Here is a 27,631-nt window from a genome sequence, read left to right as displayed (position 1 = left end):
GTATATAAACCTAATAAATAAATAAAATAAAGACTCAGGTGTCATACACACACACCCTGTCCTTTCACAGTCCTTCACCAAAGTTTAGTTCCAACCTGCCCTGAATTTGAGTCAGTGAGAACATTGAAACAAAATGGGAGAAGGAAGAACTTTTCGATAACAAAAAAATAGAAAGAATTATAGATAGCATGAACAAGATAAAGATAGAAAAATATGCAGAACTGGAGAGAAAGATAATTTTCAAATGGTATAGAACCCCAATACAGCTAGCCTATATGATTAAGGGTTTATGCCCAAGATGTTGGCATTGTGGTGAACTGGGAGCATACTACACCCACATGTGGATTGAATGTAAAGAGGTAAAAAAAGTTTTGGGAAAATATTTTGAAGTATATAGAAAAATTAGTAAAAATTAAAATTGATTTAAACAATGATTTATTAATGGTAGGTCTAATTGAAGATAAAAGGATGAATAGAAGTTATGGACCAATGTAGAAAATTATGATTTAGAGCTGCTCACATGGTGATTCGTGATTAGGATGGAAAGATAAAAAGTGAAGAAATGGAACAATCTCAAAATGGTTGGAATATGTTTGGGAACAAATACAGTTAGAAATTTTTGAGATGATGTCAAAATATGTTATGGCAAGAAAAACTAAGAGACATTATGAAGATTTGGTTAATGTTTGAGAAATGGATGAGAGAAGCCGGATTTAACGAAGAAAAATGGGAACAAAGGATACAAAGAATGAACTTTCTGCTGCTTGCTTGAACAAAAAGAAAAAGAAAAAGAAGAAGGGAGGGAGGGAGGGAGGGAGAAAAGGGGAAAATATATAGTCTGATTAAAAGCATAGCATGTATCTGTTATATAACTATACTATACAATAAAAAAATTTAAAAAATGAATTTGAGTCAGTTGTTTTTACTCAACCTATTGTCATGGGAATATAATGAATGAGGGGATATAATGAATGAGGGGAAATCTATGTACACCACCCTGAGTTCCTTTGAGATTGGATGGGATAAAAATGAACTAAATAAATAAATGATGAGGAGAAACTCTAAAGCGCTTTCTGCATAGCACATGTACACAGGTTGCAGTTGGGATAAAGTAGCCCCCTGTCCTGTTTCTATGTTCAAATGCCTCCATGCAGGCAGCGCTCAGAGTCTACAGAAACAATGCGGGTTGCTGTCACACCTTCACACAGAGGCACATCTATTTTTTTATTTACCTCCCACTGTTGTGTAACTACGCAGGCATGCACAAGTGAAACCCAGTCCCCAGCCATGCTGTCTCACAATACGACCCTTTGCACCTGCGTGGCTACACAAGTGTAAGCTGGGAATTAAAAAAAGAAAAGCACAGCCAAATAAAGCGCCTTCCGCCCAGCCATTCATTTGCAAGCGGCTGCAATCCAGGATTTTAAAAAAGACTTGCAGATAGCGTGATTCTCAGACAACTTGGTTTGGGGAAAATAACATGGGGCAGACTCGCTGTAGGGGCGGGATCATTGCGAAGTTTCCCCTAAAACAGTTTTTTTTACCATCACTAACCCATGTTTATTGGCATGTGCGGAAAGGGCCTAAGATAAACTTGAACTTTGAAATTGAACTAGCTGTCATCAAACTCACTATGTGTTGGTTGGGAGTTAATCCAACAACACCACTAAGAGTGAGCTTAACAGCTCAAGTTGTTTACTCAAAAACTCCATCCCACGGAACCATGAGAGGTCTCAGGAATAAAAATTAAATTATTGAGGATTACACTTCAAAATACTAAAGTTAGGATTTGAATTTATTGTGTTGACATGGAAAACTTTTATTCATATTATTAAACTGGCTCCACTCTATGAGCACAGTGGCAATTTTACCTGCCTCTGATTTTCTGGCATTGAACAATAATGTATCAGCTCCCTTTCCCTCTAGTAGGCCAATGTGTATTTACAATTTCTCCTATCATATAATGATTTTTATGAACATTATATTGAAATGGTATGCTGTCATTGTATGCTGTACTGATACTCAAAAATGGTCCTATCAGATGTGTTGGAAGCATGCACAACTATTAGCTGACAAACCTATGTGTCAATCCATTATTTTTTTTCTCTAGATTAATGTTCTAAAGGGACAGGACCTCAGTTACAAGCAACCAATTGATTCAACATCTGCAAACATTTTCCAATGGGAAAAATATTCAAAAACTTGTATATTTGATTCAAAACATGGTTAAGAGAAGGCTTTCACAGCCAGAATCACTGGGGTGCTGTGTGGTTTCCGGGCTGTATGGCCGTGTTCTAGCAGCATTCTCTCCTGACGTTTCGCCTGCATCTGTGGCTGGCATCTTCAGAGGATCTGATAGTAGGAATGGAAAACAAGTGGAGTATATATACCGTGAGGCCTCACCTTTTCACCTCACAGTATATATACTCCACTTGCTTTCCATTTCTACTATCAGATCCTCTGAAGATGCCAGCCACGGATGCAGGCGAAACGTCAGGAGAGAATGCTGCTAGAACACGGCCATACAGCCCGGAAACCACACAGCACCCCATGGTTAAGAGAGCTAAAAATGAGTGAGACTGTCTGAGGAGACCTTTTTAATATTAATATAGTATATAATGACAGTGTACCATCACAATACAATTCACATGAAATCAATTTATGAGTTTTAAATACACATCAGTATACTAAGAGGGAAAGGGAGCAAACTCATGACCCAGTGTCAGAAAACCAGTGGAAGAGCTTCTTGCATCAGAAGAAATCTCCTTATTCTGGAAGATCACACTACCATTAGCTGAGCAGGCTGATAGGGTACAGATAATTTTTATCCAATTTTTCAACAACCCAATAAGGCTGCAGTCCAAGAATGTGCATAATTTTGGAACCTATTAAAAAGTTTTTTTCCTTAAAAGATAGATTAAATTGATCTTTTTTTTTTCTTTGACATTCTGCACTTCAGGCTCATTTTGCTTTGTAATTAAGAAGAAAGCTAGAAACATCATTTAGACATTAAGAATTTAATAGATATATTTTTCTAGCTTTATGCATTAGCTCAGGACAGCCTATTAATGAAATAAGTCTTCTTTCAGGGTCAATTTAGATGGGCTGTAATCTTCTGCAAATATATTGCAAATGAGGATCATTTAATGATCTTAAAACTAACTGCCTGAAAAGGTCTGGTATAACTCCCCAGACAACAAAAAGGTGGCTTGGCATGACTTGAGCACTGTTTACAGTTAACAAATATTTAATTTTGACCCTACTCTATTGCATAATTGAAAATATTATCTTATTTAGATCAGTCTTAGCCTTTCTGGTCTGAGAGGTTAATTCTGACTAAGGAAAGGCTGAGGATTGTATTTAAAGTCAATAAAACAATAGCTGGGTTTTAATTTTCAAAGCCTGCTGGCTTAGTGAGATCAAATATTGAAGTTTAAAGAAAAAGCTGAGAAAGAGAATTCTGAAAAATAAATTAAAAGGGTTTGAGGACATGCATAAATGGCCATTGAGAGTATTTGGTCTATTACGAATATATCAGACCAAAATGAAAGGTGACTTCAGAGAATCACATTATGCACTGATGTGTTCCCCACTTTAAGAAGCAGCAGTCTTGGACTCACCCAGGGCTGCCTTTGCGGCTGAGCTGCAGGGCGGATGAGAAGAAGGCTGGCAGGCACCCTGGTCACGTGACAGGCAGTAATATTCCTTCCTTCCTGCCTGCCTTCTTTCCTCAGTGACTGCCTACTGTTCTTTCCTTCCTTCCCAATGTCTTTCTGTCTTTCAGTTAAAACAGTGGTTCTCAAGCTTCCTAATGCCACACCCCTTTGATACAGTTCCTCATGTTGTGGTGACCCCCAACCATAAAATTATTTGTGTCTCGGTTCCTAAGACCATCGGAAATATGTGTTTTCCAAAGGTTTTAGGCAACCCCTGTGAAAGGGTCATTCGATCCCCAAAGAGGTCACAACCAACAGGTTGAGAACCACTGAGTTAACACAACTGGAGGAACTTGTCTCCCCCAAACTCCACTGCCCCACTGTGGAGGGTGAGCTGGAGCAGCAGAGTCCGGGGGGGGGGGGTTGCAATTTCAGTGCTTGCCCTGGGCACCATTTTCGTTAGTTATGCCTCTGCCTGCCAATCAACCTAGAAAAGTAAAGCAACCTTCAGAGAGGCAGGAAGAAGAACCAGCATACCTCATGGAGTTTCCCTTGTAAGGAAAGAGAGAAGGAAAAACTCCTTCTGTTCTGTGGTCTGAGCCCTGTTAAGGTTCTCACAAGGAGGCTCCAAAAGGTGTGTTGGGATTGCCAAACCCTGGCTGTGTGCCAGATTCTCACACTCAGTTATACCTCATGATGCATTTCTCTTGTATCGTCTTCACATCATCTCAGCTAAGATTGCCCTTCCCAGCATTTGCCTATTTTCTCTCCAGAGGTACGATTCAGCATTCCTTCTGCTTCACTTCACCTTCTTTCACCCTTTCCTTCTAAATTGCAGTATAATGCTAAGTAGAGTTGAAGTCAATGCACTTACAATGGTACGTCTACATTTAGGATTTCACAGTCCTTTGTGTCAGGGAAGTAAAATAAATATGGTGTGCATCTTATGTGCAGATCATGGTGATCTGAATGACAGCACCTGTCATCCAGGGTCAGTTGGCAAAGCCTGATGCAACTGAACCAAACCAGTCTGTTCCAGTACAGTGACCTTCACAGTGATTGGTCAGTGATTGTATATAATCAGAGCACTATCAGTGCACAGTGTCCATTAGGGTTTCTTGTTTACTGTGAGGCATGCTGCCGGTTTGTTCCTTGATATTCACTGTATATAGCTTGCACCTGAAAGTAAAGTTCCTTCTTTGAAGTGAAGCTACTGTGTGGTGTGGAGTTATTCTTCTGCCGTGCCAAACCGTTTTCAACTGCGCTTATCTTACTCTGGTAACGCACCTTTCCGCTGATAAACCGCCTACACTGTCAGGTTATGGGCCCAGAGTTTGCCATTACACGGGAGTAAGGTAGTGCTGAGGAGTGTTGTTGGAGTGAAGTGCACGAGCTGTGTGTGGAACAGAGGCAGTCATGGCATTTACAGCAACCAGTACTTGGTTGGAACAAATCTTTACTTTTTAATCTCCCCTACCCTCCTAACCCCATGATTCTTGTGTATATTGTCCGCATGGATTGTAAGGTTGCAAGCAATTACACTGCATGTTACATTTATGTAGGTGCATGAGTATTATTAAATATTTCTATTTTATTATTGAGTGTCTTTGGTTATACACCACAAGCATATACCTGAACCCATAAGGAGACATTACTGATAAGAACATAAGAACAAGCCAGCTGGATCAGACCAGAGTCCACCTAGTCCAGCTCTCTGCTACTTGCAGTGGCCCACCAGATGTTACAGATGTTACAGCTCTGTTGCTTTGCAGTAAATATGGTAATCTAATTTGATTGATGTTTGAACCTAATTAAAATGCCTGTATTGGTTTTGGAAAGGGAATAGAGGGTTTTTTTAAAAAAGAGAAAGAAAACATTGTTCTCATTGATAAGACCGAGGAAAGTAATCAGGATCATACTCTGGAATGTTTTAAACATCTAAAACGAAAGTGTAATTTCCAGTGAGTTATCTGATGATCTTTTCTCTCTGCCATAATACTCCATTAGCCTGTAGCAAAGCATTGCTCAATAATTTATAGGAACAAAATCAGCCTGACTTGAAATATACTTCCCGATTAATCTCACTTACAGCCTGATCTCACTACACAGAATCACTAACCCATTGGCTAAAACAACTAAACAACTGCTAGATCTATGTACTCACAGGTGAGAAAAATTCTTTCTACATTTTATGTATTAGAGCAAATATGTATTTTCACAACCCCAAATCATCTTCACAGAAAAATGGTACAATTTTTTTTACCCATGGTGGACTACTTCTTACATTATACTTATATACACTGATCAACACTCAGGTATGAAAACACAAATATCTGTAATGTGCAAATACAATATTGAGTAGTTTTGATAGGGACAAATGGCTAAGAAGCATTATTAAGTGCATGCAATGAATATGCCCTTTTAAAAAGTCCAGTACACAAACCTGAATCTAGATTCATTTATTAGACAAAAGGAAATGTTTTCATGTGTTTACATATTGATGTAAATTCATGTGTTGAAATTTAGTAAAAAACCCATATTCTCACTGTAGATTTTTTTAAAAAAACTATACCATAGATTAGTTTTTGTTTTTAAAACTAAAGTTAGACCATGTTTTAAAATTTGGAATGTGTTCAATTGACAAGTCAGCTATTCTAGAGATGACTCTTTATTAGTATGACATTACTTTTTTTCTCTATGGCCTTACTTCCCTTCGAGCCAAGATTTAATAAAGAACACCTTTAAATAAGTCCCATACACAGCCTGCATTGTCCCAATCAATTGAACTACTTAAAGAAGAAAACCTTTAAGGCTCACTGGAGGCATTTTGCGCTTCCCTCTGTTTTATGGCACAACCTTAGACACAATAGTATAAAAAGGTCAAGACATCATGTAGGCTTTTGCATTAGGCAGCAGAACACTAATTAGTTTTAGAAACAATGAGTTCCTGTATATATGTTTTAATATTTTGATGGTAAAGTTTTGCTTGAAATTGAATTTAAAAAATATACAAAGCATCTTCTATTTGCTCATGACTGTTGTCCCTCCTCAATTATACTTTAAAATCCCACCATAGATTTTAGTGTCAGTTGTTTTTGATGCCTTAGTTGATTCCATTATTGAAGTAAAACAGAGTAAGAAGATAGAATCGACTAACATTTATTTTTTGAATTGCAACAGTGAAGAATTCCCCCTTCCAACGATGCCCCCCCACACACACACACACATCAATATAATTCCAGAATGGGAGGAAATTCTCGGGAATGGTGTGTTCTGCACTAGGGAACGATGTGGCTTTTAAGGAAATAATTGTGCAGATTCTTTCATAGGCCCCTTCCGCACATGCAGAATAATGCACTTTCAATCCACTTTCAATGCACTTTGCTACTGGATTTTATTGTGCAGAATAGCAAAATCCACTTGCAAACAATTGTGTAAGTGGATTGAAAGTGCATTATTTTGCATGTGCGAAAGGGGCCTAGACAGAAGCCCCTTTCAGTCTTCATATTTCTGGGGATGTAACCACACACTACATGTAATCCTCCTTATTATTCACAATCGCTATTTGTCCCAGGCACCTCCCCCAAGTAAGACAGTATATAGAAAAGTTGAGTTAAACTAAATCAGTAAATAGCTGATCTACATTATGGACTAAAACTAATTTTAAGTGGGCCAGGTGCCCTTGGCAACCGTTCATGGCTACACTGGTTTTAGATAATTGCTGGACTGGCTTCTCCTCATCTGCGCATTAACTGTGCAGAGAGGTGCTAAGCTTTATTGCCTCCTCACTCCACTCCCACTCCCGCTGTATGACAACTACAGTTTCAGTTGATGCTGCTCAGCAACCAGCGTGTTCCTTTTCAAAAACCACCATGCCAAACAATGACTGTTGGGTTGTTCAAGAAAAAAAAAAAACCAGTTTTCCCTACCTATCATGAGCAACCTGTCCTATTTCTGGTAAACTAGTTTCCACTTAACTAGTCAACCAACCAGGCCTAGTTATTTTTAAAGCTCTCAGTGTCAGCAACTGAGTTGGCAAATAGGCCAAAAAAAGGAGCAATAAAAGGTCTATCGTAGGGAACACACAAAATTCTTGCTCAGTTCATAATGACTAGTTAATTGTGAGTAGCCTATAGGGAGGGTATGATGTGCATAATAACACAGCAAATGCCTGCACAGGAGAGGTAGAAAGCTGTTTATAAGCTTCCTTAGTGTCTTACCACCATAGGCTATGCAATTAATGCCCTCAACCCAATCCCAGCCCCACTCTTCATTTGATTTTTCAGAAGGGGCTGGGACAAAACATTCAGAAACAGATTTCTTCTGAACGGGGCAACTCATGGCTTTTTCAGCCACAATACACACACACACACACACACACACACACACACACACACACTGTCCTTGATCTGTGTTCTGAGGCTGAAATTCCACTTTATCCCTTGCAAAAGAAATGATGAACATATGTGCATTCCACTCTACATGCAGGTATAGTACATTTATCACATACATGCAGTCAAATATAACGACTGAAAACAACAGACTTTGGGAACTGGGGGGATTGACCTAGGTCCGTGGTGGCGAACCTTTGGCACTCCAGATGTTATGGACTACAATTCCCATCAGCCCCTACTAGCATGGTCAATTGGCCATGCTGGAAGGGGTTGATGGGAATTGTAGTCCATAACATCTGGAGTGCCAAAGGTTTGCCACCACGGATCCTAGGGGAAACCAGGAAAGGTGACCTCCACCACCAGGGGGCACCACATAAACCAAGAGTTACAGATCAATGTGTCTATCTAAGTATAAAATATAATAATGCAAGAAGAACTCAAAGACCAAAATCATGCATTCATTGTAAAGTACCAGAAAGTTGAAATAGCCTTTCTACATGGCTCTTAGATGATTCAGGAATCCTGTGCACATAGTATTTAAAATTACCTTTCTGCTTTTCACACATGAACACCACAACATGACAACACTGAAAAATGCTTCTGGCATATATAAATCTGTCATGTATATATTTTGCTTTTGGCATGTATACTTTTTGTATAAATATGTATGTAGTAAGGAAGTCTTCTGCTTACCTGCTTGAACTCCCTTTATCACATGTACTTAAAAAAAAGTCTGATGATGGTGTGGGGGGAAATCTTTTATCAATCTGTAAAAATCCTACTAGCTAGCTTCCCCCTTTCCCCTACTGTTTCTCTCTTCCCCCTTCTCTCCCCCTTCCTTTTCTCTCCTTTTGTGTGATATTAATAACACCCTATGTGCTTGTTTTGCTGACTCTTGGATTAACTAGATTGAATAGTTTGTTAGAATGTTTTTAGAATTTTAATATTTGCTATTTATGTGTATTATTGTTATGATGTTAGCTGCCTCGAGCCCAGAAGGGGAGAGATGGCCTATGAAATTCAATAAATTGAACTGAAAAATCGAAATAGCTATCTGTAAGTAGCTGAAGAACATTTCACTGAGAACAAACTTAAATATCTGTTCACAGATAGTTAATGCCTGGTTATACCCAGTGGTGTGAGACAAAGGCCTCCTGTGGTTTTGCTCTTAGCTAATGGTTGTAGTCTAGAACTGGGTGGAAGATCAGGTAGAAAAGAAAGAAAAGTCTTGTTTATACTTACATTGTTACTTGTCATACTTGTTATGCTTATAAGCTCCCACTTCTGTTAGTTTCTGTTGTATTTTTTTCTGTATTGTAAGTGGAGAATAGCAGGAAACAAACAAGCAAATAAATAAATAAATAAAATTATGGGACAAAGATAGTCTTGATTGCTCTGGTGGATAATCTGCATTTACACAAGCCTCAATATAATGGGCACAGTACATTTATTGTGCTAGTGTGGTTTCTAAACATTCACTTATCACTATACCTAACAGACTACCACTATTTACTATTGCCTAATTCTAACACAATTAATGTTTCTAACATAATTAATTCTAACAATTAATGTTTTTTAAAAAATAAAAGTTGTTAATAAAGGAGGACAAGCAAAATGTAATTTTTATACTTTGTCAAATGATTGACTACCTTATGCTGAGCTTCTACCAAAGAAGATTGCTGTTGGGAAAACTTGGAATGATCTCATGGAACTCGTTTTAGACTCTCAGACAAAGGCCCATTCCACACATGCAGAATAATGCACTTTCAAACTGCTTTCAGTGCTTTTTGAAGCTGTGCGGAATAGCAAAATCCACTTGCAAACAGTTGTGAAAGTGGTTTGAAAACTCATTATTTTGCATGTGCGGAAGGGCCCAAAAGTTGTGCCTAGCTGGAATTTTGTTATGGAAAATTGAGTTGTTTTGGTTTCATGATCCAAGAAGAGGAGGAAGCGAATATAATTGGACTACATAAACTGATGAGTTAAGGGCTAACACCCCCAACTTCTTCATTCTTAATGGCTTCTTGTATGTTTGTATATTTAATTTTATGTTATTTATGTTATAAATATAATTTTATGTTATATTTAATTTTATGTTATATAATTTTATATTTGGTAATAAGTATTTGTTATGTGTTTGAATTAGGCAATAGTAAATAGTGGTAGTTAGGTATAGTGATAAGTGGATGTTTAGAAATCACACTAGCACAATAAACGCACTGTGCACTTTATATTGAGGCTTGTGTATTAGCGGGATATATCTTTGTGTTTTGGAACTTATCCGCTATACACCATTGGATATTGGATAATCTGCATTTTACAGATCGATAAAGGAAGTGCTTCTCTGTTAGTTTTATTTGATCTTATGGCTACTTTCAATGTGATTAACTATCGAGAGAAAGAGTGGGGATTAGTTGTTTAGGTGATATAATTGAACTTGCCATTGGAGATTCAAAATCTGGGGCTTGGGCTTTAAGTTGTGGGGTTCTTTAAGTTGTGGGGTATCGACACTTTTTGATATTCACATAAGATGAAATGTTGGAGTTAGATAATGCTGATGACACTCAGCTTCGTATCTCTTTCCATACGATTTAGAAAGATGCCATCTCTAGCCATGACCTGGATACTAAATGCTGGGGAAGGAAAAAGCACATATAAATCTAGATATGACAAGCAACGACTGTTGACCAAAATAATGTTTTGGGAAAATTGTGGTTTCTGGGATGGGGTGAGTCGTGTTAGACTTAAGGGTTTGGGAGTCTTGTTTAAGCCTTGCCTTCTTGTTGAAAAAACAAATTAATATAGTGGCCAAAAGTGCACTAATATAGTGGCCAAAAGTGCACTATGAACAACATTTAGCACAGAAGTTATCTTTCCTTTTAGAATCACTGATCCATACTATGTCAAATTTGACTTGACTAACTTGACTATTCCAATGCACTATATATGAGAATGCTTTTGAAAACAGCTCAGCTGGAAGAAGTTAACATTCCCCCATCCAAGTCTCAGTGATACATGCATGGTCAGCCCTCTAATCCAGGATTACATTGTACATGGCTACTGTTTTTCTGGATTTAGCAACAGGGATATATAGCCTCACAAAACTGTTGATATGGTTACAAACATCTGTTCATTTCAGAGAACAATAAATTATTCCCACACAAAACATGAAAATATACCTTGAAATCCATAGTAAAATCGTCTGCCTTTTTGAACTTCAGGGCCACTTATACCATGTACAAATCTTCTGATGGAAGATGATAAGTATCTGGCTGTTGTGGATTTTCTGGGCTCTGTTGTTGTGATCTGGTAGTTTTTACTCCTAATGTTTTACTCACATCTATGGCTGACATCTTCAGAGGCATGTCACAGTGAGATGTGTTTCTCTCCATAGCACATTGTGGATGATTGTGTGGTGGGGCATATATTGTGTGATGAAACATATTCACATATGTCTGGGTGAAGTTCATTTACTGTTACATTTGCTGTTGCAATCCAGTGACATACCTCCCATAGGGACATGGGGTCACCCATGTCCACGGGTGAACACCTTTCGGTCACGTGGGGGTGTGCTGGGCGCCAGCTGAGTCCCTGTGCTCAGCCTCTCCCAAGGCGTAGTGACCCAGCCGGCACCTGGTGGCTTCCCTCATGCCAGGGCGCCACTCACCAGCACCCAAGGCCAAGCCCATCTGCGTGGCCAGGAGGCCTCTCTCCAGCCGGGGGATCTTGCCGGGACCCAATTCAGAGCCCAGACTGCTGGTCAGGTGGGTGCTGTGGCCACAGGCCGGCTCCTGCATTCCCTGGCCTCCCCGCTGACAGGGAGGCCAGTTGTGGCTGTGGTGCCCACCTGAACCACCTGTTGCCGTGTGCCCCTCGGCTCGGCCCCACCAGGTTTCTCTTTCAGCCAGCGGAGCCTCCACTGGCAGAAGGAGAAGCCTGGCAGTGCTGCTGCCACACAGCCCTTGACCCAGCCCCACTATGTTTCTCTTTCAGCTGGCGGAGCCTCAACCAGCTGAAAAAGAGAAGCCTGAAGACGCCACTGCCTCGCGCCCCTTGGCCCAGCCCCACCAGGTTTCTCTTTCAGCCAGCAGAGCCTCCATTGGCAGAAGGAGAAGCCTGGCAGTGCTGCTGCCACACAGGCCTTGGCCCAGCCCCACCAGGCCTGGCCCTGCCAAGCTGCCTGGGACAGCCGATGTCGTTGGAGCAACCGCCAGCTAAAGTAAGTGGTGCGGGGGAGGACGCCCAGAGCAGGTGTTGGCCCTGGGGACCATGTTCCCCTGATACGCCTCTGTTGCAATCACATCCACAACTGAATTTGCAACCACATTTGTAATCACCTTTGTAATCATTAAGAGCAAAAACTTCCAGACCATGGTCACACAGCCTGGAAAATATACAACAGCAAGTTGATTCCAGCTGTGAAAGCCTTTGACAATATGATGGCAAGTGCTTTCTGCTGAATTGCCTCCCCCATGGGAATAGCATGCTTCAGCATGTAAGGCATTTCATTCAGAAGATTGGCCAGTGTATACAATCCTGTTTCCAGGTGCATGTGTCCCTTGCAAGGTTGGCATGTAAGAACAAATAATTCTACAGGTCAGCAATAACATTCCAGTATCCAGGGGCTTCTGCCTTGAATAATATTCTTTCTGGAACTGTTTTCTTTCATTACTGCAGATGTCAATAAATATAACTGAGAGGCTGTTGCATGCACCTCAGGTTTTAGACTGTTTGAATATTTGCTTATCTAACTGCATTCGGAAATTGCATTTTCCCCCCACCTTCAGTTCCCACTTTCTGTTTATTTTTATCCCATTGTATATTTTAGAGAGCAATACAGTAAGTCATCTCTAAAGATCATGGTTACTAGTGCATCACAATGCACTATGTGTCTTGTTAGCTAACTCAATATTTTTAATTACTTGCCTTTATAATTGGTGAGACAAAATGTAGAGTCAAGTTTCAAGTAATACCTTTTATTGGACTAAAGCTGCAATATTGACAGTGAAGCTTTAGGGATATAGAAAACTCCCATATGGGTCAGAATAGGATTGACTTGAAAAAAGGATTCCTGCATATGTCAATACTTTACATTTTGTCCAATAATGGTAGTCTTTCAAACTTGGCTCTGAAATTTGTCTATAAAGAAAATGTTTGAGTACATGGTTATGACTTGTATTGGATGCCTAATTTGTGATGGATTATCTCATATTTGAAGTTTATACAAACAAACATAATCTATCAGGATGTGAGGATCAACAGTTATATTGAATTATCAGTCAAAAGAAAATAACTGATAATAGAGGCCTTTGAAATGTTTTGTTTTAAAATTGTATATAATGATAGAAATGTATATATGATGATAAAACACAGGCAAATGTTTGTGGAGTTTGAATGTCATTTATTTCCTTCTGAGAATGTGATGACCTGGTAAAGAAGGGAAAGAGTCATCTTATTCAACTTTCTTTTTCCCACTCAGCAGAAGTGCAGGTTTGGTATGGTCATGGGAAGTCATTTGTAACTCATTGTAGAAGCTGTGACCCAGTATGGAACTTGGTTACACCTTGCAAGAGTAAAAGAGATCAAAATCAGGACTACTATATAAAAGAAAACTGTTGGGATAAATGCATAAGTGTATCATTCTCAATTCTGCTCAGGGCCCTAGACTCATTCGAGATAGGTTCCTAATCCTAATATAAGAAATGTTAAAAATTCTCTCACACAATCATTTGTCTCTTTTCTTACACTTTCTGCTGGCAATTCAAAACCTTCCATCCTTCTTGAAAGATTTAGACTTAATAGTCAATGTTCTTCCATTACTAGAAACACCAAAAAATACCATAAGGAAATTAAGCAATGAGAGAACAGTATGATTGATTCATCACTTCTATATTTATTTATTTATTTATTTAGACAATGTACAGCAGCCTCTCCATATCTGGTTGACTAGCAAGCCCTTTTTTTGAGTGAAGGTGTATGGAAAAGGAGGAAGGAAAGCAGCACGGTGTAGTCCAATCTCATCAGATCTCAGAAGCTAAACAGAGTTGTTTCCTGGAAGGAAGACCTCCAAAGAAGACTTTGCAGAGGAAACCAGTGGCAAACCAACTCTGCTTCATCACTTGTCTTGAAAATCCCACCAGGGGTCACTGTAAGTCAGCTACAAATTGATAGCACTTTACACACGCATATGAAAAAGGGGAAATAACATTTAATTAACCCCATTCTGTCAAGATGTCTTGCCATTTTTTTGTTGTCATCAAGTCACATCTGACTTATGGTAACCTAGAAGGGTTTTCAAGGCAAGAGATGTTCGGAGGTGATTTGCCATTGCCTGCCTCCACATCACCCTAGTATTCCTTGGTGGTCTTCCTTCCAAACACTGATCAGAGTCAACCCTGCTTAGCTTCTAAGATCTGCTTAGATTCAGAAGGCATGCCCTTCCTGGCCTTGTTCCCACCCCAGTCTCCTCCTGACCACTGTGTTTATTTAGTAACTTCTTCAATAAACCCTTAATTAATGTTTACATCTATGAGTTCTGGTTCAGACCCACCTGCTTGGGAATGCTATGACTCAAAGACCAGTCTGTGGCTTTTGACACTTTCAGGTTTTGGCAGTGGGTGGAGAAACCTGACCCACGTTTCCCACCACTGCCATCATCACCAAAGCCCAAAGGCTGCTTCAATTTCCTTTAATTTTGAGCTAGGCAAGTGGCTAAGAAGAGATTGAGGATGGGGATAAGGCCAAGGAGGGGGGCACCGGCACTGCTGCGACCTCCTCCCCAGGGACGCTGTTTTTAGCGTCCCTGGGGCACTCTTTTCCACCCGTGCGGAAAGGGCCTGAGTTTGCTCTTCTTTGGTTTAAACTGCAGAGGATGGTGACAAAAACCCCTGTGATTTTATTTTCAACATTAGCATTTTCATATGACTAAGTAAAGTTTCAAAATACAATAGACCTACTTAATGAAGAGGTGATTTGCTCATGAAGTTTCAAATGAAATGCAATGGCACTTTGTGAGTCAGTTCTTAGTAGGCACAAAATTTAGAATAACTCTGTTTATCTGTGCAAACTTTCCTTAGCCTGTTGCAACTCCAAATGTCTTTACTGTTATGCATGGGTGTTTGGTAGAATATCCCAAATAAAAAGTTGACAAAGACTTATTTTTCTCCTTCCTACAAAGGCCTGCAAATCTTTATTATTCAGCACAGCTGCCTAGAATAGGCAACACTGGAGCTTTTGTCTGGTGAGTAAAACTGAGTGGGAGTGAATACCATTAGCCCTTAAAACATAATTATCTTATTCTTTTGATTTCACTGCACACTATAATATGGTTGCGGCCTTATTTGGAACATATCCGGCTTCGTCTAGAAGGACACAGGAATAATAGATATCATTCAGATCATAATTAGCTATATACTTGCAATAGCGGGATGTAAAGCAAAAGGGAAAACATTAAAAATGTTGTTTTTTTGGACTATGACAAAGAGCTTTTTTAATGTGTTGAAGCATTTTTATTGCCTGACTCATGTCTAGAGGTCTCTGTTTTCCAAAATGCCTTTACTTTTGTATTTTTGTATTTCTGTATTTGACAATGACATTCTAATAGCTTCAGGCTTTCTGCTGCCTCTAAGTACATATTGCTGTCCTTTGTTTTCTGTAGCAGAGAGCATGATAGAATTTTAGGCAGAACATCTTCAAACATTATGATGTGTTAAAGAGATTTTAGTATATCCTATTAAGTGCTTTATTTTATTTTTCAATACACGTCCTCCTTTTTGACTTTTAGAGGCATTCATCTTCTGCTTATCAGGACACAATGCTGGTTGCAAAAATTAAAGTTATGTTAGCAAATTTCAAGATAAAATTTAAAAATACTGTCTCATAACAACTGCAGTAAGACACAAGGCATCAAAATTAATTTTTGAGGTGTTTGCTTTTCCTTGAATAAATATGTAAGTATTATTGTGCAAATTAATACCCTAATTTGCATGGTTCCTAACCAGCAAGACATGCAGTTTGTTGATACTGAACAAAGTCAGTTTTGCTTACTGCTGGGTTTGAATCCTTTCATGGGCCATGAATTTCATTGACTGACATTTCTGCCTGCTCATAAGGTTGTGAGGGAAGAAATGTGACTATATCCATGTTCACCACTGAGTCCCATAAGGAAGGCTGTGATAAATACTCAGTGAGAAGAATTGGGAGGTCTGGTTACCCAACACCAGTATAATTAATGTCTGTTAGAGGGCAAGGTCCCTATAGGAAATTATGTCTAAATTATCTAGGGCTGCAATTCTTACTAAAAGATAAAACCACTGAGCTTAACTGACTTTCATATAAAGATTCATATGACTGGGCTGTAATATGATAAAATCCAAATGATGATAAGTGTCCTATACCATTAATGGTTGGATAAAAGAAGAATTTTGACAGAGGAAGCTTTCCTGCATTCTTGGTATACATTTTCACATGCATGCAGACTTCTTCAGATACCCAGTACACATGCACACTTATACCAAGTCTACAATTTTTTTGGTCACTGGACTAAAACTTTTTTCTGCTGATTCAACCAATGTGGCTTCTCACCTGAACCTTTTCTCTATTCAATAAAATAAGTGCACACTTTCCATTTCTCCCTTTTACAAAGTACTGAATTCTTTTGTACATCTCTTGTCAAATGTATAGAAAGGACAGGAATATATAGAAAGGACAATTTAGAAACTGACTTCTCCAACAAAAATGCTCATTTCAGATGAAAAATTTAGAAGCGCACTTGTTAGAAGTCAGTTATGAGTTGTGCTTTAATGTGTCTATGTATCAAAGAGACTGATAGATCCATGAAAGTGTTTCTGCTGACCAATACTGCATTTACCTACATGAATTTAAAAAAAGAGAGAGAAGCAGCCATCCTCTCAGATGCAAGCTTACAGTCATTCTTTTTCCCAAACATGTGTTTCAAAAATTCAAATAGTGATATGCAAACAGCTCTTATTAATTCAAGTTTTTATAAGAAGGAGATCTAATACTTATTCAATATTTTGCCTTAATAAGTCAATGGGTTCCAGTTGTAAAGACGCGGAACTGGAAATAATTTATGTTATGGAATTGCTCATATTATTTATTTCTGACCAGAAATCCATCTAGTCCATGTTGTTTTGCCTGCTGATAACAGTTCTTTCCAAGAGTTACCTCTAACAATTTGCCGCTAAGCAAGAGCTTAGATAACTAGAGCAGCTTTGATGAAGAATTCGTGACAAGGCAGTGAGAACATCTTATAGGTCGCTTATGAAATGTGAGATGACAGTGAAGGTTGCAAAAAAAGAAAACTATTTAACATCTAACATTGCATCTGCTAAATGTCGTCTAGCCCAAATATTTAGGATAATTTAATCATTAATGGAAGGACCCTGTATTACTAAGAGTTTCAATCTTGGCTACAAGGCATTTGTAAGGTTTTTTTGTGGACAAAATCTTGTTGCTCCACCAGGTCCTCCCCATTAATATTGATGCAATTAGTGATGCAGTACTGATGCAATCAGGTCCTACGTTGGCCATCTCTTCCAGGATGGTGTTGACAGAATCCTGGCAACTGTGAGGCCTACCATTTACTCTTTGAACATGTTCCTGCCTTGGCTGGTGAAAGCCTGCAGAAATGAGGTACAGTCCCCCCTAGGGGATATTATCAATCTGTCCCTAGGTTTAGGGGTTTTCCCAGGAGGTAGTGGTAAGGCTGCTCTTGAAGAAGACATCTTTAGATCCAACAGATTTTTTCAATTATCATCCAATGTACCATCTTCCGTTTCTGGGTAAGGTAGTGGCTGCCAAGCAGAGATGGCTGCTGATCAGCTCCATACTTTTTCTCGAGGATACATTGGCTCTGGATCCATTTCAATCCAGCTTCTGGTCTGGTCAAGGGATGGAAAACACCAAGGTTTCCCTCATGAGTGATCTCGGGAGGCAACTGGACCAAGGTGGATTAGCTCTGCTGTTATTGCTTGACTTTTCAGCAGAATTTGATCTAATCAACCATAATCTCTTGACTTGCCACCTCACTGACTTCAGGATATGTGGGGCAGCCTTACATTGGCTATGCTCATTTTCCCAGGGTCCTTTGGGAGAGAACCTCGTCATGCCATACATTGGTGTGTGGGGTTCCACAAGAGGCAATTCTCTCCATGATGTTGTTTAAAATCTATATGCGCTCTCTCACCAATTTGGTCTGGAGTTTCAGGCTATGTTGTCACTAGTACACTGATGATATCCAACTGTATTTGTAGATGGGAGACCAGCCAGATACCATCCCAGCTGTATTAACCAGTTGTCTGGAGGCTGTAGTGAAATGGTTAAAGCAGAACCGGCTGAAAGATGGCAGTCTTATGGCTCGTTCAGAGAGGGGCAAATGGGAGTTGTCAGTTCCCAGCTCTTGGTGGTGTACAGTTTACACTTATGCCATATGGTCTGTTTCCCAAGCAAAACTGTTTCTGGTGTCCTGTGCCCGGCCAGAACAAAGTGGAGAGTCACAAGCAAGGTTTAACAGTTCAAATAAAAGGTTTAATATTTAGAAGAATGGATAACCTAACTCCTCCCAGGATCTGCTTAAAATGAAGTACTTGCTTGATTGAACAGTAGAAGCTGTAGACTTTTGTTCTTTCTTTGACTGCTTCCAAGAAAGTCCACTTCTTTAAGTTCCTTGAGTCTTTATCTGGCTACTATTCTCTGTAAACCTCAACTTTGTGCTCTCTGTACACCTTTGACATGGCAAAATACTGCTGCCTCCTGACTCCTTAGGCTCCTGTACTGAACTGAACTGAGTTAAACAAGGGCATTGCTGGGAGATAACAGAAAGACTGCCTCTTGGGAAACTTCTTAAAGGGACAGAGGCTAACAAAAATTCCCTCCCTTTGGAGACTATACAGAGGACAAAACCCATGCTATCTATCGGAAACTTATACTTAACAAAGAAAATAATAAAGGCTTCTGTGGGGGCATGACACCACACCTCAAGAGTTTGGGACTGATCCAGGACGCCTCTTTATTTATGGAAGCCCAGATCATGAATTTGGTGTGCCAGGTATTCTACCACCTTTACCTAGTGAAGCTGCTGTCACCCTACCTGTCCCAACCTAGCCATAGTGATTCATGCACTGGTCACCTCCAGACTGGACAACTGCAACTCTCTCTATGCAGGGCTACCCTTGAGACTGCTCCAGAAACTATAGCTGATTTTTTAAAATGCAGCTGCTCAAATCCTTACATGCTGGGCTGATATCCAGCCAGTTTACCATTGACTCCATTGACTCCAGGTGGAGTACCAAATTAGATTCAAGGTTTTGGTATTAACTTTCAGAGCTCTAAATGGTCTGGCACCATTGTACCTCCAAAACTGCCTCTCTTTATATGTTCCCCAGAGAGTATTGTACTCATCAAATAATAAACTGCTGGTGGTCCCCGGCCCTAAAACAGTCCAGCTGTCCTCAACCAGGGCCAGGGCTTTTTTGGCCCTGGCTGGGTGGAATGCTCTGTCGAGTGAGACCCAGGCCCTGTGGGATTTAGCACAATATCACAGGGCCTGTAAGATGGAGCCATTCCACCTGGGCCAGTGGCTGAGGTCAGCAATGATTCTCCATTGTGCTGGCCTCCATTCCCCCCTTCTCTCTCCTTCCCCACCCCTGACATGACTGATAGAGATATTGGGTAGAGGTATTAGATTGATTGATTTGCCCTCATTTTAAATAGTGTTAACAAGGTTTGTAGTGGAATTTTATCAGTTTTATGGGTTTCATATTTTTATATCATTATGTTATGAATGCTGTAAGCCACCCTGAGCCCACCTGGAGAAGTGAGGACTGAAAGCTTAATAATAAAATATTTTTTAAAAAAACTGGAGATGTCTAAACCTATGCAAATTGCATAAACAATGCATATTCTATACTGCTAAGAAGTTCACTTGTCCTGATCAGTTAATGAATATGTCTATGATTAAGAACAGATTTGAAAATGGATTAAGCCTGAATCTAGCCACTGAAATTACACTGTCGGTTGTGGGCAAGACAGTGGTGGACAAGCCCAAATGAAAGATTGTAAAACACAAAGAAAGGAATAAATACATTGTTGAACAAAAAGAAACCTTTGTTACATCACTTCTGAAGAATTACTAGCACCCGCTTTAAGGAGTAAGGTAGCCTTCAATAGCCATGGAACAATCTGAATTAAAATGCCCATTGCAAAAACCACCCCTCCGTCTATAAGATGAAGAGTCTAATTGTGTGACAATAAGAGAAGGATTCTTGGTCGAAGCCCAAAACCTTCCAGAGAGGCTAAATTGAATCTGACCATCATCTTGCAGTTTCAGAATGAATCTGGCAGGAGTGATTAAGCAAAGATAATGTGAGGAAATAGCTAAACATATATCTAGCAAAAGAAGAGGTTATCATGGTGCCTTTTATTCCTAAGTTGAAAAGTTGAAAATAAATAATTAGGGATGTTTTGATATGATGCAGTGGTGTCCAAATAGTAAATGATTGTTAGGCTTGACTTCCTAGTATGCATAAAAAATCCAGGCAGGTAGAAAATGTATCAAAGCAGGATGTACAGGATCCCTTGGGTTGAGAAGTTCACTGTGATGGAAAAGAGGCTCTGCTGCCAACTGGATAGCCCTGCGCTTCAATGCCAGCAAATGGGCCTCCCTCCATGTCAACAGAGCCCAAAAGGACAGGGTCCTACCCTCCACTTTCACCATCCAGGGCCAGTCAATGGTCCACCTGGCTGCCGGGGAGGCCTACTGCCATCTGGGGACACCCACCGGGTTCAAGGCCATACAGACACCAGAAGCCACCATCCAGGGCACTATTTATGATGCCAAGAAGCTGAACTCTTCACTGCTGGCCCCTGGCAAAATATCGAGACCCTGGACACCTTTCTGCTGCCCCGAATCTCCTTTGTCCTGAAGAGCTCAGCTGTGCCAAAGGTGAACAAAGCTAACCATACCATCACAGCCCTACTAAAGAAGTGGCTCAACCTCCCCAAGAGAGCCACGAACGACATCCTTCGTGTGCCCCATTGCCAAGGAGGAACTGGAACACCAAGGATGGGGGACCTGTGTGACATCTTCATGGTCGCTCACAGCTTCCGCCTGCTGACTTGTCTGGATGGCCATTGCAGACAGTGCCCTCTGAACAGTTGCCCAAAAGAGACTAGCAAGAGACCCCACCAACGAAGACCTCACCACCTACCACAGCGGCTGCCTGGAGGGTGGGGGAAACTTTGCTTCACTTCTGGACATGTGCCAGGAATGCCACACACCATCTCAACAAGAAGATCAGCTGCCAGTGGACCTGGGACCAGAACTCAAACACTCCCGCAGTGGTCTTCCATCGTGGCAACCCCCCTGAGCTAACCACCGTCCAAAAAGGCCAAAGGAAATCCCTGGAGAGTTTTCTGAAGGACACCACCAGAGAGAAGTATGCTGTGGACCTGCAATACAAGCTAGACCAAGGCAAGGTGTTCAGGGTAATCTCGCATTAGGATGCCAGCAACCACTTCCTGCCCCAGGGAGACATCACTGCTTTGCCAATTGGCACTTCAGCCACAGGGCCTTCCTCAACATCATCCCTCTCAATGGAGCAGTCAAACATAGGAACCGAGACAAACGCTGCCACCACCCCAACGAGACTCTGCCTCACGTCCTTTGTGGTTGCCCCCCCCCCACTACACTGCCTGGAAGCTCTGGCATGATGCAGTAGTACACCGCCTGGCCAAAGCCATTCCCCCTTCAAGGGAACCATGGTCCTGAATGGAACGGTGCCAGAGACTGGAAGCCAGCTATGACCAGACATCATCATCTGAGATGAGGAAGAGAAGAAGATCACCCTAGTGGACATCACCATTCCATTTGAAAACTAGAGGGCTGCCATGCAGGAGGCAATAGAGAGTAAACACCAAGCTGATGCGCAGGCTGATGGTGTCTGACACCATTCAGTGGTTGACAGACATCTATGTGGAACATATATCTGGCCACCGCCAGTTCAAGACTCCAGCTTACCCTCCCAACCACAGGGGAGGGCAGCCACCACCAGCCTGCCCCCTATCCCAGAGGAGGGAGACCACCTGGCTGACCTGCCCTCCTACTCCAGTGGAGGGAGGCCACCAACCTCTGACTACCCCTGCCACACCAGTGGTGGCGAACAAAACCCTTTCCCCCCTCCTATTGTGAGGCCTAGGGAGACATTAGGGAGTAAAAGTGGTGGAATGGCTGAGGGCCAGGGGGCAGCACTGGCAAGGGAAAAGACTCGCACATATTTTTGATGATATTCAAAGCAATATATTTTAATTTTTAAAAAAATATTGTAAACCTTTTGCACCAGTCATTACTGAAGGATCATTTTTGAGCCCTTCACTGTCTGGTTGGGATTTTACCATTGTGCTTAGATGAACAGGGGAAGTAGGGAAGAGCCTGCTAGTACTACTAGCAGCTGAGTAACACCTGAATGATTCTATTTTTCTTCCTGTTCACACCAGAGGGAAAGCTAGGGAAAATGGAGCCCAGTGCAAAATCTGAATTTTGCGGGGGGGGGGGGGCGCATGGGCTGCCACTGTAATGCTGGAATCCACCCCCAAACAGCATCACTTTCAATGGTGTTTAAACTAGCGACTAGCGACCCCAGATTCTCCTTTTAAATCCACCTTAAGGGGATAATCTGTGGTCCTCAGTTAAAACAACATTGAAAGTGATGCTTTTGGGGGGTGCATTATCCCTTACTTTGAAACAGTATCACTTTCAATGTTTAAATTGGGGACTTCAGATTCTCCCTTTCAATCCATGCCAAAGGGGGTGGATTTAAAAGGAGAATCTGGGGAAATTTGGGGAGTGCCTGCTGTCAGGGGTGCAATTGTTAAGCTAGCAGCACTAAAATGTCAGAGTATCTTTAGGAGACTCTCCTGATGATACCACCCAGGTTTGTTGAAGTTTGGCTCAGGGGGTCCAAAGTTATGGACCCTCAAAGGTGTAGCCCTCATCTTCTATTATCTCCCATTGGAAACAATGGGGGATGGGGCACCCCCTTTGGGAATCCATAACTTTGGACCCCCTGAACCAAACCTCACTAAACCTGGGTGGTATCATCAGGAGAGTCTCCCAAAAAGATCCCTGAAATGTTGGTGCTGCTAGACTAAAAACTGCACCCCCTGCAGGTCAAAAACTGAAAAAACACTAAAAAATACAAAACCACCACAAACGAACCTGAATTTTTTGCGTGCCCCACCCCAGGTGCACACCTGGTGCAATGCGTGCCCCCCCTCCCCCTGGTAGCTACACCTTTGGTTCACACAGGTGTTTAAGGCCTAAAAATGCCCAGAGGCGAAAGTCAAAGGGCAAATGCCAAAGGAATTTTGTAGTTCATATCTCAGCCTAAGGCCTGTAGTCAAGACCAAAAAGGAAGATCTGCTCAGTACTCCAAAGCCTCACTCCTTGTCTTGTTGATTTCAATTGTATTTTTCTTTTTGTACTGTAAGCTGCTTTAGGTCCCCACTGGGGAGAATATGAGAATACAAATAACTAATTAAATACATAAGATGACCAAACAGTATTCGGTCATGAGTCTGTATCATTAAAAAACACTTTAACTGGCACTGACACCAAAACAGTATCAGGAAGGACAGGGCTATTTTCATTTACTCTTACCTCTTGTCTATTTAGTTACTTACCAGTTGTTTTGTACTCACTTTGTGACTGAGATTTATTTATTGTTAGCCATATTCTCAATAAAATATGCCTCAAGGAGCTTGCTACAAGATAGCTATAGCACATATTAAACCTAGTAAAACTACTAAATTTCCTCACTAATAACTATAGAATTAATAGAACAGCACTGAGTCTCCTTTTGAACATGCAGAATAATACACTTTCAATCCACTTTCACAATTGTTTGCGAGTAGATTTTGCTATTCTGTACTGTAAAATCCAGCTGCAAAGTGCATTGAAAGTGGATTGAAAGTGCATTATTCTGCATGTGCAGAAGGGGTCTGAGAGCCAATGAGATGAAATGGACAGTTGTCATGGATTTGGCCAGAAATATAGGGCAACAGTGCTAGATTTAACCAAAAAGATTCTAGAAGATGTTGCAGCACACATAAACATAATAAATGTGCCCTCTCAGTGAAGCATCCCAAAAAGGGAGTCTAGAGACCCAGAACATAATAACCTCGAAGAACAGTAGGAAGACAACAGAGTGGCAACAAATATATGGCTTCCTGGTATATCCCACTTCACAGAAGTGAAGTTTAAGGATGTGAGTAATGATGGAGAGTCAAAAATTATGAGAAACCTATAATCATTATTTTTAAGTAGGCTTTGTTAAGAGAAAAAGTACAGTGAACTGACATTGTTTATATATTCTATAAACATTATTTTAAAATATATTTATATATTCTAAAAAAGTTATTTTAAGTATAAATAACCTTGTATGGCATTTGAAATTATAAAATGAGTTAACCAAGAATGTGCACCTCTGTCAATTGGGACAGTTAGCATTTGTTAGGAGATTATTCTGAAGTCCTATAAATAGAGGAAGTTGTATTGATCAAGAGCTTCCTCTCACTTGGGGCCCTTTGCCTGTGACTTGCTTACTTTTGGGGCAGGAAACTCTTATGGACTCATGTAATTGATCCCTTTTAATTATCGATGTAACAATTATGGATGGTATAACGGTTTAGTTTATATTAAGAACCAATTTTTATGCTTTAATTAAAAATCTTAGAATCTAAAAAGAGATTGTTTATTAATATTGACTTGTTTACTATATTCAGAACGAACCTATAATGTCACTGAGGTGTACCTTGGCTAGGAGTTAAAATGATATGGTATAGGAAAGCTAACTAGATGCCTAGGGTGTCTCAGTGTGTGCATATACCTGAATCAGGTCTGACCAGAATCATCAAGAACACAGTATGTCAGACTATGGCTTGGAAGAACCTTGTTCAAATATATGATTGCCATGAAATCCAGTCATTCTCTCTCAATCTAACCTATTTCACAGGATGAAGACAGAACCATTTATGATGCCCAGAACTTTTTAAAGGAGTGGTAGCATAATAACAAGTAAAATATTTAGAGATAAATCATTAGGGGGTAATTTAAAAATCCATTTACATAGCATAAGCTCAAAATAATTAAAAACCATTTCAATGCATTGTCTAGTGTCTGGCTCAAACAGCAGCTACTTTCTATGTCTCAGGGAGAGGCTTTGCTCAGCCCAGCTACCTAAGATACTTTTGACTGAGATACCAACTAAAATTCAGAACTGAATTCATCAACCTGACTCAGTATGAGGGAGTTAAGCCTTATAAGATCAAATGGTCATAAATAACAGAGCTGCCAAAGATCTTGTCTGTGATACTGGATATCAGTGCTGGGGCAACTGAACTGCTGCTATAATTGAAACTGCTTCTGACCTCACTTTTGCATCAGACCCTCTGCTCCTCTCATTATTGTAGAATGAGAAGGAAGAGCAACCAGAAAGGTTGCACCAGTTAACTTCCTCAATCAATCTATAGGGATACATGGGTAATGGATTGCTTGTTAGCCATTATTCTCCTAATGTACATTTTAACATTCCAGGGAGAAATTTTAAATGGTGCTATTACACCATAGTGAAGCTTTGGAATGTCAGAAAGTCAGATTGCAAATTTGCATCACTGTGTCAGAAGCAACCCCCTTTGAAGTTCCTTTCAGAGATCCAGTAAGCCAAAAAAAGCTCATGTTGCTGAAAGAAATGTTTTTTTCTCAGTAAAGAACAGAAAAGGATAGTAGGAGGAAAGGTAAGGGAGGGCATTTGTGAAGGCTGAGCATAGACTTGCTGCAGGATTTTTGTCCAGTTTTAATTTTAATATGGAAAGTTGGCATTTCTAGAATGAATTTTTTTGTGAGTCATGAAAAGGCCAAAGGTTCTTCTGAGCAGTTCCCACATCTCACATTGCTGTGAAGAGCCCACATTGAGAGGAACAAAAAGAGAAAACAAAGTAACAAAAATTGTTGTCAGAATTTTGAAAGAGGCAATTTCAAACTTAAAGGTCAGAAGTAGCAAAATTAATCTTAGATAGAATGTGGCTTTCCCATTAGTGAGATATCTCTATGATCCCTCAGGACTCTAGGATTGCTCAAAACATCTGTAGTAATAAGGTTAATGCTAGCCGGTACCACTTAACATATCAAGAGTTATATGGGACTAATGGTCAGAGAGCAAAAAGCAGTTAACAGGAATGTGCCAGAGATTATTCTACCTTGCAGCAAGGAATATTAATGGTAATGGAGCAGTATGAAGCAGAAGAGAGAGAAGGGAGAAATAAAGGAATGGGAAACAGTTACCCTCCAGACAAAGGGCTGGTTGTGTGCAGGAAACAGTCATCTTGTAAAGGTCCTTGTAACATACTTTGCCTGAAATCTGCCTTCCCCCACCCAGTGCACAATGTCTTCTTCCCCCTTATGTGGTACATTCATCACATAGCCCGAGTCATCTTTATCCATTCCGCTCTGAAGGAAGTTTGGCGATGAATATTTATTTGAGATCTTATGATTAAAACATTCATAAAATAAAATTACTAATAAATACAATGTTGTGGTAGGTCAATTCCACACAACATAATTATACCTGGTTACATCTGTAGTAATACAGATATAAAAATTTAAAAATACAGGTCTATTTTATCCCGGTTTCTCCCTTTGCATGGGTGCCCGTTTCTGTGAGGGAGTCGAGTTAAGACCGGGAAGAAATACTCCAATTTCTTTCACACAAGCCCAGCTTTTTTTGTTTTTATAACATAGATGCAGCACGCATGCTCGAACTTCCTCGGTGTGCTGCATTCTGATTGGCTCTCCCCACCCCCAAAGGCAAAAATTCTGATTGACAGATCCACAGCAACTGCAGGAAAACCAAGGAGGACACACACACATCTTTTCTCTTGCTTTGGAGAGGAGCCAGTGCAGTGAGCAACATGGCAAGCATGTTGTGCTATACAAAGTAAAAACATTTGACCAATACTGGGCAGGGCACTATGTCAGAAGACTATAGTCTTCTTATGTCCCATCCACATTTAAAGGTGTGCAGGAAACCACAGCCCTAGACACTCACCCCCACCCCCAATATATCAAATAACATTTGACTGTTCTTTGGGACTGTCACGGAATGAGAGCATCCTGCCAGAAAAGAGCTTCCCTTCCCCTCCCCTCCCCTCCCCTCCCAAGATCCCATTGGGAACATGAGCCAGGAGCCGCAGGACTGGGCTGACTGCGGCTCGGCTAGCAAATGGCACTTGGCAAGAGTGAGCTGGAACAGGGAGAACATGATAAGGCAGGGAGACCAGGCAGTGGAGTGGGAAAGATAAATTCGTTTTGCTCCCGTGGCCTTTGCACGGAAGTGATTCAACATGGAATTTTGGAAAAAGATCAACATTTTAGTGGTTTTTGAAAAACCCGGGGTGAAGGAAATATTGTGGGACAAACCCACTTTAGGATTGGGAACCATGCAGACTTCTTGGCCAAACCAGGATATTTCTCTTGCTCAACCCAGGATATTTGGACCATGTGAAAAT

The sequence above is a fragment of the Sphaerodactylus townsendi genome, linkage group LG05, assembly GCF_021028975.2.
Source record: "Sphaerodactylus townsendi isolate TG3544 linkage group LG05, MPM_Stown_v2.3, whole genome shotgun sequence".
In the NCBI taxonomy this organism is placed as follows: Eukaryota; Metazoa; Chordata; class Lepidosauria; order Squamata; family Sphaerodactylidae; genus Sphaerodactylus; species Sphaerodactylus townsendi.
This window is presented reverse-complemented; position numbering follows the sequence as displayed.